The sequence below is a fragment of the Halyomorpha halys genome, unplaced genomic scaffold, assembly GCF_000696795.3.
Source record: "Halyomorpha halys isolate HHAL.00 unplaced genomic scaffold, Hhal_1.1 Scaffold126.1, whole genome shotgun sequence".
Taxonomy (NCBI): Eukaryota; Metazoa; Arthropoda; class Insecta; order Hemiptera; family Pentatomidae; genus Halyomorpha; species Halyomorpha halys.
Window position 1 is genome coordinate 1,722,964 of NW_027112074.1, and position 18,098 is coordinate 1,741,061.

General features: G+C 28.5%; 1 protein-coding gene across 6 annotated transcripts in view; it reads right to left on the bottom strand.

The window, feature by feature from the left end:
- Positions 1 to 18,098, bottom strand: part of LOC106678155 (KH domain-containing protein akap-1) — a 192,855-nt gene that overhangs the window by 16,444 nt on the left and 158,313 nt on the right. The window contains exon 1 of one of the 6 annotated variants that reach the window (XM_014416518.2): positions 3,098 to 3,165. The exons of 4 other annotated variants lie outside the window; for them this stretch is intronic. The gene's annotated coding sequence lies outside the window, so the exon portion shown is untranslated. Of the gene's footprint in view, positions 1 to 2,870; positions 3,074 to 3,097; positions 3,166 to 18,098 lie in introns of those variants that run through there. One more of the 6 variants, XM_014416513.3, reaches the window with a different exon arrangement.

Sequence of the window (18,098 nt, forward strand, 5' to 3'; positions counted from 1 at the left end):
AAAAAATAATATTCAATAATTAAGTCTGTATAAAAATGGACGTTAAAAACTACATCACCTGATATTCAAAACTTTCAACATCCTACACTACACATTTTCTTAACCATAACTTAATTTGCTATTTTGTTAAGCTTAAGTATTTCTTAAGCAATATCAACAAACCATCTAATGTTTAATTATTATAACAACTTAATTTTTAATATATGCTTTTCATAGCAAGGTTGAGTGTGAACTTGAAACATATTAACTATTAAAAGGATATAATAAAGATTAAAAACAAAAGTTACACAAATAAATTTCTATGATAGGTAGATATCAAATTCCGAATTTAGAAGATGAACAAAAAAATAAGTTGTAGATTCGAAAAATATGATATGTAGGATGATAAAAGGTTTGAAGAAGAGTTATTAGCTCAAAACATTTTTTCATTAAAGATTTAAGAACTAAAATGGTATGAATGTTTTCATTGAAATAATATAATTGATATATAACATTGTAGCCCTTTAATATAATGGAAAAAAAAAAAAAAAAAAAAAAACAACAGAAGAAATAGAATATATAGTATAAGGGTCAAAAATATATGCAATAAATTACGATAAACATAGGTAAAACATACAGTACGTTTATTTGTATTACTTATTATTTTCATTGTATTTTTATTATTATTTTTCATTACATACTTTAATATTATATGGCAACATTTATTTGATATAATTTTCTTACAGTTTTAGTGCTAAGGATGGTCTACATGTTAGAATCAAAACATCAGTATATCAAATAAAATAAAAAAATGACTTCTTCCTCATTAATTTCTCTATTATAAGCACAATAGTTGACAAAATTAATTAACAATAAAATACTAAAGAAAAAAAATTGGTAAATTAGTTTGTTGAGACAGAAACCTCGTCCTGTTTCAATAAAAAACAAAATACAAATCAATATTTTTAGAATGTTTAATCTCTTGATTTGGTGTGTTTACAACAAACTGTTAGACTTTATACTACTATAATTTATAGCATTACTAAATCTCTTGTCGATTGCAGTGATTATCTGATGAAGATCCAATAGAACAAATTCAGTTGCTAGTAAAATAAAAAAGTCTAACAGAAAGATCATATCTAATTCTTGAGTTTAATAGACAAAAACAAGTTATTAACATAATACAGTAAAACAAACCATTGCATCAAAATTTAATGAAAAGCATTGCTTTGACTTTTTCTCTTGGCTTGTTTCCTGCTTGAAACATGTTTTATTCCAACTCCCACAGATTTATTTGGGTAGATTATAATACCAATATCACAATTTGTCATTAACTTAGGTTCTCAGGAAAGTAGAAAATATCGAGCTTCATAAAAAGTTAAAGCAGAGATTTTACGTGGTTGATTTATGGGTCTAAGTAGGATTAAATTGTAATAATGCGGTTAATCACTGTGTCATTAAGAATTTCATCTTTTATGACTCATGCACAAATTACTCACCAATTCAGAGCACACTTCTTCCCTCAAGTTTTTATTTATTTATTTTTAATCAAATTTATTTGAAGAAATTTTTGTGAAAATGCCAAACCATTATACAACATGGGACTTATATACCTACATATATTGGGACCCAAATAAGGTACAATGAAGTTCAATTAAAAAATAATTATTGACAATTTATGAAAACAAGTAACAGGAAAAAACAAGAAAATGAAAATATATTTCATCAATTTTTTCTCTTAGATTATAATAATAATTTATTAATTTGTTAGTAGGGCAACCACAGTACAAATAGAGGCCTGTTCATTTAAATCAAAATATTTAAATAGGCAACTAGGGCAAAAGTAGAAAATAGAAAAAAGGAGTTTTTTGATGTTTAGTTCTTATCTGCCTATTAGATTAAAAAAATAATGGAAATAGGCCATTAACATAAAATACATAAGAGAGAGAGAGAGAGAGATTATAAATATTATCAAGTTCAAAAATGTTTATTATACTGATATAAACACTTATTTTATCATTCCTAACTAATAGACATGTTTAAATAACAGAAATATTAAAAAAGGAAATCTTATAAATTACTTTCTCAGACCGTTAAATAAATGAAGATAATTGAAACGATAGATATATAAGTAAACAAGTTATTTTACTAACTATTGTAAGTACGTTTCTTTCTATTTCTAATTCAAAGGAGCCAGGTTCCAGAGGTTTATAAATAGAGAAATAGGAAGTGATAGTTTTAACTATTATCCAATACACTTTTTTTCTTGAAAAAACTATTTTATACAAAAGCTTTTATACTTGTGTATTTATTAGAAGAGAGGGACAATAAATAATAAAGCCATTCAATCAAGTATAATATTATATCTAATAGAATATGAGAATATAATATTAAAAGAAATTGATAAGCACATATGGAACTTAAAATATTTACATGGATAGCAATTTTAAGTCCCTTCACCAAATAACCCCCACCTGTTGTAACAGCAGGAAAGAAATTTAGACCTCTCAACCACTTAGTAATAGAAAAATAAGCAAGAATCATTGTTGATAACATTTTTATTAAACTATTTTCCACAACGTATATTTTAAATTCAATGAGGTATTTATATATTTTTAGTATTTGTGATAAACTATTGTAACATACGTTGTTGATATTTGATAGATAACCTAATATAAACAAAAACTGTTTATAATCGATAGTAATCCTTTTTATCATTCAAACTGTGAGGTTTGAAAACAATTAACGTACAACGCGTGCGACGAATAGACATAAGTACAAGAAATTAGGATAAAATTATAATATTAATGAAAAGAGAACACTTCAATAAAAAATGATTTAATAGATAAATATATATTTACATATATATAAATGTTAAAAAAGAAACAAACCCAGAACTGGAAGCTGATAAGGTTAGATATCCTGAGCAAACCCCCTGGTGCATAACTGACTTACACTGCAATTTGAAAGTAAAACAGAACAAACCAAGCAAAATAATGTACTAATTATAAATCAGCATTGAAACCGACAAATTTAGTATACATTCAAATATTATAATTACATGAAAAAGTATGTAACACAAAAAATAAGAATATAAAGGACCACGTGGCAACAGTACCTGAAACGAGGGGAAGGCCACCGGTCAATGCGCAGTAAGCCAGTCGACGCTAGCGCTCTCCGCGACAGACTGAAATACTAATCCGGTAAATAAACCGTCACTTTGCAAATATTGAAAGCTCTTTGGAATCTAATATTTTTTAATACTAATAAAACATTTATAACCCCTGTATAAATTATCATTAGTAATTTAATCTCTTACAAATACGACCCAAAAGTCAAAAGAGATATTTCATTTATAATTTTTAAATAATCGGAAATATAGGTAAATCAGTTGGTTACAACAAATTATAGCAATATTCCTAAAATTTGTTAATATAAATTAAATAAAATTGAGTAATTTTATTTATTATTCAAAGATATTAATTAAAGAGAAAGAATTAACAATTTCTTTAGAAAATCCTCCCCCACCTACGATTCAGTAGACAACGGGGTAAACTGGTTTACTTTCTCTCTTGTCCTCTAACGGGTGAATAGCTGTATGTTGAATCGATTCTTTTAATTTTTGCTTAGAATAATATAGAAAAAGTATTTCTATTACGACTTATAAAATACCTCTTTTCAATAAATCACCACTTTGTATTTGAAGCATCACTTTGTCGATGCAGTATGATTATCTCTTTATATTTCAATTTATTGATTAGGTAGACAAGTCATATTTTTAATAAATATATTTTACTTCCTATCAAACGAGTTTAAAACTAAAGAAGAGATTAATATTCCTTATTAAATCATCAATAATTCTATCAAACGCAATTATAATAGTCTCAAAAACATTTTAAAAAATCACTATTTCAGATGAATTTGACCCTAAAAGATTTAAATTTCAACCCAATTCTTTCTAATCACCGTTTTATTCCTAATGTTGAAATTGAAATTTTATTAAGTATAATTAAAACATGATGTGTATGGTGTTCCCCTTAAATGTTCACAGTAAAAAAATTAGTTTTGTCTTCGCCCTCAATACATTATAGTAGGTAAATGAATGTAAAAAAAAATTGTGGGATATTATTGGGAGATTTCATAAAGCCTTGAGATTCCCCCCAAACAGTAATAAATAAAGAGTTAGTTAACGTTTTACTAATTTAATTATCAACAGGATTGAGAAAAACAAAATGGAGACTGATCACAATCTAAGACTATATACACTTTTACACGTTGAATGGTTCGTAGTTTTCTGAGGGACTTGGAGAATTTTTTTTTTAATTTTCCAATAATATTCAAATAAAATCTAAACAACTATAATATATGTGAATCTAGAAATATGTTTATATGCGTGCATACAAAAAAAGTTTTTCGTTTTTCACCTTCTGAAAAGTTCAACCATGTCCCAGGAGAAAGTAGAGTTGTTTCAAGCTGTGGGAAAGACAAAATTACTCTAAATACATGAACATTGTTCGGCAGAATCGAGTTTCACACGTGTAAAATCGGAAGGAGTTAAGAGATAGACTGAATGAGGTGACCTTATACGCGGCCTGGCCTTAATGTTTCTGGTCAACCTTCATTCGGAAGTGGAATAAAAATTTGAAGGTGTTTCGAACGGAAGTAAATATCAAAAACTAAATACGAACTTGAACCTTACAAGCTGGTAAATGTGTGCTTAAGGTTACTAAACAAACATACTTCCGAATATATATACGGATATTTTCAACTATTTTACTAAACATATTTCACCGTTTTTACAAATTTTTCTTATACTTCTTGAATTATTCACCCCTATTTTTTACACATTTACAAATATTTCACCACCGTTTTTGAATTGTTTAAAACATATTTTTCATATAAGAAACATATTTTAGTCCACCTTTCTTTTTCACTCAGTACTTTTTTAGTCCAAACGATTTTTTTTTTTAGATTAGACAAAAAAAAATAAAACTGACGAATTAAAAATACTACATATATATTAAATCATGTCAAAAGTAAGAAAGTCGAAGTTAATTATTGTATAAAATCTAGCGCGCGATTTTAAAATCGATATCATTCCTTTCAACATTCCGAAAATATATAAATTGATCTTCATAATACAAATCGAAAAAGTTGAAATAAATTTATTACGCATACTAAATATGTATCTATCAGCTCTGTGAACATGAAACGATCTTTCGGTCTATACAAATCGATTATGAGACCAGAATACGAATTGGACATACTCGACTAAACTAAGAACACTTACTGTCAAGGACATCTAGATCAACATGTAGACAGTTCAACGTACTACTGTCAAACATATAGTGATAGAATGCAGGCATTTGATAGACAGTGGATTACCATATCATTTGGCAACTTCATTAAGTGATTACAGCCCTCATATTCCGGAAATATTTGATTACCTTAAGAAAACAATTTTTTTTAAGGAGCATATTGGATTTGAACCAGAACATTTAAAGTTTAACCATCCTTAATATGGAGGGTGTGATATAAAATTATTTAAAAAATTAATATTGCCAATTTCTTCAGGATGACGCCCCTCTTCTGCCAATCCCCTACCAACACCCGAAACACGATCATGCAGCTCTGAAAAACTTCCGTACATCTGAAAACAAACCGCAGAGAACAACATTCGTTCGATTAATTCCGTTTATTTCTGGGTATGTGACGCATGAACGTCGGGTTTTCCTTATCTTACTGAAGGTATCCATTTTCTTTTCGAGACAATGTAAACACTGATTTTCAAAAGTATTTATTATACATACTAATATATTATTATTTTTATCTACTTATTTATATATATTTGGTTTATAATTCATCGTTATTCACAATCCTTTGATATTCACAGCATTGTATTTAGTTAGAGGTGTCTTTTGAACAAGACTATCCTCCCCCACCCTCCCATAATCAATTGTTAAACAAACAAAAAACCTGTTATACTAACCATGTAAGGTCCTCCAAACCGATCTGGTAATAAATTACATAATCAACGAAGAACATATATTTTGCTATGCCTGAGTTTAATTATTTAAAAGCGAAGGATACTTTAATGGAGTAGACATGACGATAATTCTAATGAGAAAGTCATTTTAAATTGATTCGTTTATTATAAGTACTACTACTAAACGTTAATTTTATTACCCTTTATAAAATTGTTGATTAAAATAAGATAATACGTAATTTAGTTAGCCAACAAGAATTTATTATTAATTAACTGATTACAACTTTATACAACGTTTAATACCGTTACATTTTATAGACAACTACACCACAACACGTCATCATCAAATCGTTTATTAAAACAGTTATTATAATGATCCATTAACACCATAAAGTCCAAGAGTTGAAAGACTTTTAAATAAATTTAGTTTTCGTTCCCATCTTCTTAAATACATGGAAGGAATATATTTTTAAAAAATTGAAAAAATGATTCATGTCTTTTTATGGGCATTTAAACATTCGACATACACACAGATACCTAATTCAAGAAGGGAGTTTTCATGAAATTAAATTAATAAAAAATATTTTTTTAACAAAAAAAGAGATGAATACACATTTGTTTTATTTAAGACACTATTAATAATAAAACTATAAAAGTTATATTATCATAAGTATATGAAAGTGTGGCCTGTAAAATCCACAATGTATTTACTGCTTATAAAAACCGAGATTGTGATCAATAAAGGTGTGATCGAAATAAACGTCTTAAGAGTTTTCACGTTAGCTTTATTAAAAATAAAAACTTTAAGCATATAGCTTAAAAGAGAAAAAAATAAAACATACTAATTGGGTAAATATTTAATTTTTAGTCTTTGCAAGCATCGATTGTTTATTAATATACTTTATAATCGAAGAACTGAATATCTAAAGAAATATTTAAAAATGATTTATGACGACACTAGAATTATTAATTAAACTTTTTCATTAAACATAATAATAAGTTTATATTATATATAATAACTTTATTATTTCTTCTTTTTCAGGAATGATCAGCTCTTTTTATTTTTTTCTAAACGTTTGAAGGTTTAAATTTTTAATTGGCTTATTTTCCAATTCTTTTCTTCAAAAATAAAAATAGTGCACAATCAACAATGTTTTTTAAAAATCATTATACATTCAATTAAAAAAAAAATTTAATCAGAAGTAATTTATAAATAATAACATTAAAGTACTAACAAAACCTTTCTGAACTATTAAGTGATAAATTATAAAATAATAATTAGCATAACATTTTCGCTTGTATAGATAGAATTACAAAAAAATACGAAGTTCCTGTGCTTCAAATGAGTTTAGAAAAATTTAATTTCAACCTAAGACTTATTTTATTAATTATCAATTAATTAAATTTAGTTTGAGGTTTTAATAGTAGATAAATATTATAAAGAACTTCAGGTTGAAAATATTACAACGGACTTAATTAGTTTCATTCGTTGACGCTAGATGGCAGTACATGCTTACTTCAGTTTTCACAACATAATTAGATACCTATATATCAACTTTGCTATTCAGATTAAAAGAAAGAGATATTTTTAGCTGAACTAAAATATTGATTATTAGGAGCAATACACTTTTTTATATTAATGTATAATTCTGTAATTGAATTTTAATTGATAAATTTGTTAAATAAAACAAAAAGCGGTACATACAATTGTTTCAGACATGCAATTTTGTTTTAAATTTTAATTACTACCTTTTAATATTTTTTGAATTTTTTTTTATCGGAAGGCATATCAGGCATATCAGATGCTATTGGAATATCGTTATTTCCTTTCAATAATATCCGAATTCGATAATTCAAATAAACCATAATATCGAAAGGATTATCGATACTTTGACGTATCTGAAATCTTGTCGAAGGAAACGAGGATAAGAATACGTTTGCAATCGGCAGGTTTCATAGAATCCAATTTTGAAAGACAACATATCCATTTTATTACCAACTTTAGTTTTTATCGTTAGGCATCGAATTCAGTTAAAACAACGCTTTAACTCCTGTTCCTACTGTTTTACTGTCGTGTTTCTTCTTCTTCACTTATTATTTTTTTTATATAGAGAATTAAAAAATGTTAAATTACTTTTAGATTAAATGAGAAAAAAACATTAAACGTGAACAAAATTTCTTTTTATTTAAGTTTCAGGTCCCACTCATTACTTTAAATCTTCATAATAATGAACTTTAGAAGTAGAAACGCCTGCCGTTTTTGCGGTTATACTAAGCCTGTTGGTACAGTGTAAGGCAGGCTGTTTCCAAACCACTCGAAGGCGTCAAAGGGGTTCATTGCGTACAGCAAATACCTCAACTGTACTATTATGCAGGTTAGAATTAACAACTGAAGTTATATATATAAATATTTAGGATAATAGACAAGATTACTTCAAAAGTTGCGACAGTTTATTTATATACATATATGAGTGTGTGTGTGTGTGATTGTTATGATAGTAACCTCTGATATACTGCCAATATACTGACAGTACAGCTTAATTGAATAAAAAAAAAATAAGAACAAAACAACTACTTTGCATAGTGACGAGAAAAAAAAAAATCCTTGCATTAATAATTACCCTGACGAGACTACAACCTAGACAGCTTATCAAGGCGCTTGTCTAATGAAAATGCATAAGAAATTAGTGGACGAATAATCTGAGCTGCGCAAGGTTTTGATCCAAATTCGATTTGATTGCTCCTAATCGAGAGACCTTTCAAAACTGGGGAACCATCAAACAACTCCAGCATTTCCAATTAGTCTCAAGTCTCCTGGAAGTAATTCTGTCTCGAGTCGCAAATTTTCTGGAAATCAATATACTATGTTTTTAATAAACTGAGCAACAGATGTCGTGGCAGTATTATCGCGACAGTGATAACTCATGTTATCGGTCTAAATCTATAACTGCCACACCTTAATAAATGCCATTAAAGACAGAGTATACTAATAAATATATTATCAGATTTAATAAAAAATTATATGTAACTTTTTTTTTAAACATGTTTCATTATAAAAAATATCATACTTTTTATAAATAAATTATGTCTGTTTTTTTTTTTTGTTTTTTTCAACCGTGTTTATTTTATTCTCTCTATTTTACTCTAATTCATCTTCCTCTTTCAGTGTTCCATAAGCAGTAAGTCTGAAACCTCATCAAATTAATTATGAAGTATGGTTGGAATTGTGAAATGTGAGTTTTTGATTTTCCTAGGAATTATTACATATATTGCATTGTAAAAAAAGTTTGTAGCGTTTTTTACTGGTGATTTCGATAAAAACTTCAGATTCTTGGATATATTTAATCAATTATATATCACCCTTTTTGAAAATTCAGCAGTACTATTTTAATAATTTAAAAATTCATTTTTTATTTTTTTTAAATGAAATAATTTTTTTTTAGAGTTGCTGTGTATTACAGACTGAGGGAAGATAGATGCAAAATTCAACAAATGCCGAAAATGATTCTTGTTAGCTAAAAGTATAATATTTCGGAAAAACGTGAAAAAGGATGAGGGAACAACTAAAAATGTTTTGTATTTGTAGGCCACTTTTACATAAGGATTATTGAAATAACATTATAGATTACAATTATGATTTTATTACATTATGGATATTATTATATGATGTATTTGGAGGAAAATCCAATCTAATGCGCTTTAAAGTTTAGGACAATATTATATATCACATGAATACAAAGTATTATGTAAATACTTTGCTTCAAAATCTAGCACGATCATTATTCAAAATTTACAAATTTTCTTAAAGAATAAATACAACTAGATAATTCTAAAAGCAACTACTTTTTGAAGAAAAGATATTATGTATAAAAAAATTTACGAAAATAAAACGTCAGAATAATTAATTTATAATTAAATTAATCAAGAATCACTAATTGACTTAGTAGTATATGAATAAATAACGGAGAGGCTCTAAATAAATAGCTCTTTGTTCGCTTTCCGCTACAATAAAGTTCAGAGAGATAGCGCTCGAGTCATTGACCCAAAAACACGTACGGCGGGAAAGTTTGAAAGATAATTTTAGTTTTTTTTTTGTCTACATGCCAAGGCAACTTTATGTAACTGCCAAAACAATAAAAATATAATAGGTTTCGGTCGAAGAGGTACTATTTCCATGAACTGTATTAAAATAATTGGTCTACTGATCGGCGTGAAGTCGCGTGTAATAATGTTTGTATACGCATTTTTCTCTATACATGTTCAAGCTAAGAGATAATGCTGTGAAATAAAATACAAATGGCCTTGCAAGTACATCACTATAAAAGCAAGCAATACCAGTTTTGGTCCAATGCAATTAGGTATTTATCAAATGTTTGTTAAGTATACAATCTAAGTATTGAATCTTATTTTTAGAAACGGTATAGGCACCTAAAATTAATTCTGAGTAATCCAGAAAAAAATTTCTCAATAACTTAAAATATATTATTTTAATCTTTGGAAATTTCTAAAAATTTAAGTATTTCATGATAAAGTTCTTAAAATTTCAATAAGAATTTATTCTACCTTCAATCAATTTTATGAAAAAACTATAAATTGGTAGTTTTGGAACTTTCTAAAATTAACAATTATTTTTGTTATGCCGATTATATTTGTATGCTTTCAGTGAATAATGGCCCATCAATTCTAGAATTGATATGGGAGTATTACTATCTTTGAAGAATGGTGTTAAAAATGGAGGATTAAAATAAATTTCATCGAGTTACTTTTATCCTCCGTCGTGAATCTATAAATTTATCAGTCAAACAGATCCTACCTAGGATATATCTGGATAAACGACAACATGGAATTCTCATTCAAGACTATAAAGACAGGAAACTGCTTGTCTATTCAGGCTACTGAAGCAATTACTAAATAAACAGTCTAAAAAACCAATTAATTTTAAAATAGATTATTTTTAGAACACTTTTTTAAAATAGATTTTACGTATCTATTGTTTATAAAAAAATGGCATTCTGATCGATAAAGATGTGATCGAAACGTTCAAAATAAACGCCTTGAAGAGTTTTCACGTTAGCTTTATTGAAAATAAAAATAAAAACTTTGAAGAGAAAAACAAAACATACTGATTAGGTAAATATGTTTATTATTTCCTGGGATCAGATGATTGTTTATCAATATACTTTATAATAGAAAAAATGTATCTCTAAAAAAATATTTTTAAATTCTTTTTCTGGAATGATTAGCCCTTTTTATTACTTATTTATTTTTTCCTACACCTTTGAACTTTTCATAATTTTTTTTTTGCTTATTATCCAGTTCTATTTATTTTCTAAAATAAAATTAGTGCACAATCAACAATGTTTTTTAAAATCATACTACATTGAATTTCAATAAATAATTTAAAATTTAATCAGAAGTAATTTATTAATAATATACATTGATCAGTAATTTCTCCAATACTCCAATTCTGTGCAGTGACAAACGATATTTACCAAACCGTTCGGTAAATATCGTTTGCCACTGGTCTGGAGCCCGGGTAATACACGTCGTAGATATTGCCTCTCTTGAAGCTTTCTTATTATTGAATTGTCACGGTCACGTCTCATTCTGGACGACTCTTTTGGGACTCCAATGGAAGAAAGTTTTTCTTTTTCGCATTCTTCTACAAAGAGGTATGATTTTCTGAACTTACTTTAAAATGTACCAAAAAAAAACCAAACCTCCTAAATACTAAGAAATACAGAGAAACTACTTACAAAATATTTATTGTTCTTTAAATAACAAGAAAAACAGTTAAAATGAAAATAATCTTTATTTCGAGACCTCGTCCCGGAAGAACTAAAACGGTAAACATAAATGAATGCTTATGGTCTGGCGTATAGTTTATGTATATACTTTAGTTTAATTTTTATGTATATAAACTTTACATTTCATCGGAAGATTAAGATTTAATGAGGTGAGAGAATAACTAATGTTTGAAGGAAGTAAGGGAAGCGAGGGAATAGGTAGGAATTCCAAAAGGAAGAGGAACGGACAAGAGAGGATTCATCGAAGGAAGCAGTTCTATATGATGAAGTAACATTGATTAATAACTTCGGTGTTATAGCAAGGTTTTTTATTTTTTAAGGGTTGGAATAAGAAAGAACCAACGAAATATTGCGTCAGATATGGAATTCATCTTTGTATAATAGACAAGTGTCTAGGAATTCCCAAAATAAATCTTATAAAGTGAATTCATAAGACGCTTTAATTTTCCTCTAAGTTCATCAATGAATCTTCTATAAAATTGATCAAAATGATGGGAAATAAGGCAGGAGACTAACCAGACCAACTGATATGTTAGGCTAAACATCCTGAATTTTAGTGATTTTTTTTTTCAAGAGATGGCAGCACTAAGGGAGCGAATATACATTTCGTCTCATTCATCGACGGAATCTCAAATTTCCGATCTGTAAACGGATTTGTCATCTAGGACTCCATTAAATTCACGCTAATTGGTTCATTATATTTTTGTAATTATTTTGGTATTAAAAAAAATTATTTTTGTCAAACATCGGTAAATTAAAAAAAGTCTGATAATAGCCGCTTGACCACAAGCAAATAAAAACAAGTCTGCGCAAACAGATTCATTTTCGGTAGCATAAGATGATCGTAAAGAGAAAAGTATAACAACTTAGCCTTAAAGGCAAGGATTGGCATAATCTATGGAACTGTTTGAAAATATATTTTCAGGATATTTCGGATACATGATTACTCCAGGATAAGTGTTAGTCTTTGGTGACAAAGAGGTTTTTAACGAGGTTAGGAAGTGGAACAGGATTGCTGTGGAGGAAAAGTAAAGGAAAAGAAGGAAGAGCATGTAAGAAGGATCTGAAGCAGATGAGGATTAGTTTAGTTTTTTCTACATTCAGCAGCAACTAGTTGAAAATTAATACTAGTTGTTCTCTGAATATTATGTCTTGCGGATATATTTTATTTTTTGTACACTAATTGTGCAACACTATATAGAAGAAAAAATTGAATTTAGAAATATTAATTATTACACTCATCGTTTTAAATTTCTTCAAAGAATATTCTTGTAAAATTTGAACAACGCGATGAATCTCGAATACGGAACAAAGAGAACGGTCATAAAACGGCAACATTAAGAAAGGAAGAGAGGTGGCATACCCAATACTCAAAGGTGAAGTGAAGCCAAATAGAGGGGAGTTGACCACGCCCTTGGAGCTCAGGTGATGTTATAAGAATGTACACAATTGTAATCTAAACTGAAACATAAGGCAGCCCGGACTCATACTTCTGCCATGCCCCTGAAGTTTACCATAAGACCCACCTTTTGACTTCACTATTTACCCCTTCCATTATACTTCTTCTTCCAAGCAATAAAAAAAAATCATTACCTTGGATTGGATTTGTGAATTAAAAAATTTATCTTTTTTCCTTTTCAAGAAAAACTCGTGGGATTGTCTTCTCGTAACTACATGAGAAACGCCAAACGATCGAGTTGGAATACCATTGCACTACTTAAGTTAAATATTTTCTCATAAGGCGACGTGAATAGAAAATGTTGACGTAGCTTTCAGGTGACTGATCTAGGTTGTACTTTGATCTGCCGGATTGAAATTAAAATAAATCCATTTCCGTTCCTACCTGAATTGTAGGAAGGGGGAAAGGTCATTGCCCGCATTCTAACCTATATTTTCTGCTGTTAAAAGTGTCTCAACATATTAGCTAATAGAAAAAATTAAGAAATTTGAACTTTCAAAACAGTATATAAAGCATGAACGGTTTCCTTATTACGCGACTTATCTTATCGACGTATTTATCTGCAATGACCCTATCTCAAGTTGTAAATTTCACGTGCAAGCATTGCACCAGCCGACTAGATATATGTTACTAGATACGTAAGGCATAGGTGAGTTCAAGCCCCTTTCTTCAACCAAAAAAAATAATAAGAGGAAATATCTTTAAAAAATTTAATTCGAATTTTGGATTGAGAAAAATAAATAAAAAACTTTCATCTTTCAAAAAAATATAGTGTCGGTGGCAGTGTCCTGGATGATGGGTTCGTACAGTGATGGAGGCTGTCAACAAAATTTGATATGCCCCCTCGATATAAACTGTCACAGTCTGGAGTTCGAGTGTCGTACAATTGGCTAACAATTAAAGTGGCTATCAACATTTTAGTTCCTTGTTTTTGTTTTTTTTAACAAGAGTGTTTTCCTTTTTTCCCCACGATATTAATTTTAGTTTTAAACTAAAGCCAAATAAAATTATTAGGTCTCTTTATATGTTACGACTATGATTAATTGTGAATATTAGAATGAAAGTTAGACAAATATAAATTTAAAATTTATGTGAAATGAACAACGATATGTGATTATAGACCTTTTTAGACCAACAAGATTTAATAATATTTGTTAAAGAACTGAACATTAATTATTAAAAATAAATTTAAATTAGTACTACTCTCTTTGTTATTATATGACAAACAAATAATTTGTTTCTATTTACATTAGTTAAAAAATCTGTTTGCTTGGCAATAATTCATTTTTTTAGGACCTAAGAAATCTTTCCTTTCGGGAATATGATCCTAATTATCATTATCAAAACTATTCTTATCATTAATTATATTCTTTTATAGCAGTCTACATAATATTATATATAATGTATTGTAACTATATTTCATATGTATGATATAATAATGGTGATGTATAAGTATAATATTATTATTTTTTTTGTAAATTAGCTATATTTTAATTTTATTTTCTAAATCAAATCATTAGTTGTAGCTCTGGAAATATTTAAAAATTACAAGATAATTTATAAGTAATAAGAAGTGTTAAAATTTGATTTAATGTTTATTATTTTTGTATGTTATTTTGCTACCGAATCATAACGGTATATATAATAAATGATAAAAATAATTGTTGATGAGATGAACTCTATGTTGCCTTCATATTATCATCTTTTTGAAAGTATCCCCCTAAATTCTTCGTTTTATTCTAACCTTTCTTTCCTCAGTTAGAGCTATCATAATTCTTAAACTGGAATAATCCAAGGACTCCCCTTAGCCGAAATGGTAATGACCATTAGACATTCTCAGCGAAACCACAAAAGGTTAGTGGGTAACCGAATGAACAACCTCTAACACGCTCTTCAGTACTTCACAATACTTTCCAATAATTGTCATTCATTATTGTTAGAGTGATAATGATCATTATAATTAAATATTCTTTTTCATTATCGTTTCGTGTTTATTAAAATTCTTTACCTGATAGGTCCAAAAAAAAACCACATAATTCAAGAGATATCTCGAAAGAATTCTTGAAGTTATAAAAAAATGTATTTGTTTCGACTAAACAATTTTTGAGAAAAGGTGTCTCTAAAATGGAGCGTTATTTATCAATTTTTTAAAAAGTATTAAAATTGTTTCGGACTAAAGTGATGTCACAGCTTAAACGACGATTCCTGCATGTATTTTGAAAATTAATTTACAGCATACCAGTTCCATATTTATATCAACAATGAATGAATGTCGCAACTTTGACAAAAAGATTAATCTTCAGGTTAAGTATAGATTAAAAGAGAAAGAAACTTGTAATCTATTTTAAGGCAATCATTTTTATAAACTTAGATTTAGCATTACATTAATAACAATAGTAAAAACATAATTCCAAAGGGGAAACAAAAAGGAAACGATTAAAACAAATTTGCATTTTAAGTTAACACCATACCATAAAAACTATATTTGATTTGATTGTATCACAGCATTATGTGACATGTTTTTAATCTTTTTTCCTTACAGAACTTTTATATAATATTATAATTATATAATAAAACTGTTGCTAATTAGCGTTTACTTCAGATAAGAAATTTTATTCAATGTTTAAGGAGAAGAAAAAAATAGTCTAGAATTATTATTACTGTTAAGCCGTTGGCACAGATAGTTGTTTAGGTGGCCAACCAGATATTCGGTTTTAGCCACCAAAAAATATATTATTTCGTTGAGACAAATTTTTTACAAGTAAATATCCTTTGTGAAACGACGATACTATTTTTATAGCGCGCTCTAGCGGGATCCCACATTGAATTAAATATAATAATTTTGTGAAGAAGGCTTAACTTATTATGGCCACCCTTGGCTTTTTTTTCATTACGAACCCGTCGGCTGGCGACATCACAAACTTGAAATTCGGATTCAGCACTCTTAAACACAAACAGAACCGTCGATATGTCTTGAATCACTTCTATGTCTTGAATTGACTATTATTAGAAAATTCCAAAACAAAGTACTGAGGCTCTCACAAAAGTATGAACGTAATGTTTCTCCCGTTACAGTTTACGTTCCGCTATCATACAATACTTAAAAGAGCCGTGGATGGGCAAGTGGAGTCGCTAACCCAAGTATATTTGAGACATATACACTCTTGTTTCTTGGCAGACCCACGCAATAAATCTCGTCTTTCCCACTTTGAAGTCCAGAATACTTTAATGCTTAAGAAATACCTTAAAGTGTAAATTCATTGATGGAAAACGCATGTAAACGGAATGCAAAGTGAGTATAATAAAAATATTTAATAATTTATAAAATTGTATGTAGCAGAAGCGTAAATGGCATAGAAGTGTGATGGAGCATATAATGTAATTCGAACTAACAAACCAGTCCAAATTTGGCTACTTTAGGCATAATCGGCATTGACAAAGATAAAATCATATAAATATAGAGCAAAGATTTTACATCTCATTCCAACAGAAATGCTTAATATAAAATTTACCCTTTTCACGATTTAGGTAGGAAAAATGGCAGGCGGGCAAGTTGTTCCTTTAATAAGAGCCTAGCGGAGACCACTTTCTATCCATTAATTTCGGCAAAGAGGAGGAGGCTAAGAGGAATTACAAGGCTACAAGTGAGAGAGGATGGAGAGCCATCATCATCATGTACCTTCCAGTCGGGTAAAGGTCAGCAACCTTCCCATTTTCCCTGCCATTGGTCAAGGAGGCACTAACGTATATAGTTATATCATTGGAATATTTGACTTTTGAGGCTCCATCCGATACAATCTACCATTCTTGCTTTCTGAAACACAAAAGCGTGTGGAATCAACTTTTATTTGTTTGTTTACTAAGCATTTGTTGAAGTTTTTGATTTGTGGCAAATGTCAAACAGGGCCGCGTAAATAGCTCATGGCAGCCCAAGGTTACCAATAGTTGGAGTTTTACTGGATGAACTCTGGATAGATTTCATAACCAAATAAAAAAATTATAGCCTTATTGTATTTTAATTCAAATTTTCTTAATTTATGTGGTTTATCAAATCAAATAACTTTTAGGTAATGGGAAAGATAATAATTACCAATAAATATGTAAAAAAGAGAGATAGTAAAAATTTGACTAACTCACAATCTATTATTTATGTAAGCAATTGAGACAATAAAAGTTATTACGGTATTCAAATTAGTTTGACTAATAGGGTACTGAAAATCAATCAACTTCACGGAAATAAAGAAAGCAATAATTATTAATAAATATGTTAAAGAGTTAATAATGAAAGTGTGACTTAACTCTAGACCCAAGATGTTCCATTATTACTTAGAAATTGGATGGGATTTTTAAAGTAATTAAATTGGTAAATTTCTTTCTCGGGTTTTGTTTTTGAATGTCATAAGTTTTCAGAATTTATTTTACGTGGATCAAAAGTAGTGGCGGAAGGTAAGAAAATGAAAAAATGATAGCCTTATTGTATTTTAATTCAAATTTTCTTAATTTATGGGGTTTATCAAATCAATTAACTTTAAGGTAATGAGAAAGATCATAATTACCAATAAATATGTAAAAAAGAGAGAGAGTAAAAATTTGACTAACTCACAATCTATTATTTATGTAAGCAATTGAGACAACAAAAGTTATTACAGTATTTAAATTAGTTTGACGAATAGGATACTGAAAATCAATCAACTTCACGGAAATAAAGAAAGCAATAATTATTAATGAGATGTAGATAGTTGACCGTAGATTAATGCTTGAAGAAGTTTGTCGGGGAGTGCGGTCAGCAAAGAACAACATAAATAAACAAAACCATATTTATTTATTTTATGCCGACGTTTCGACCTGAGTTTCAGGTCTCCGAGTT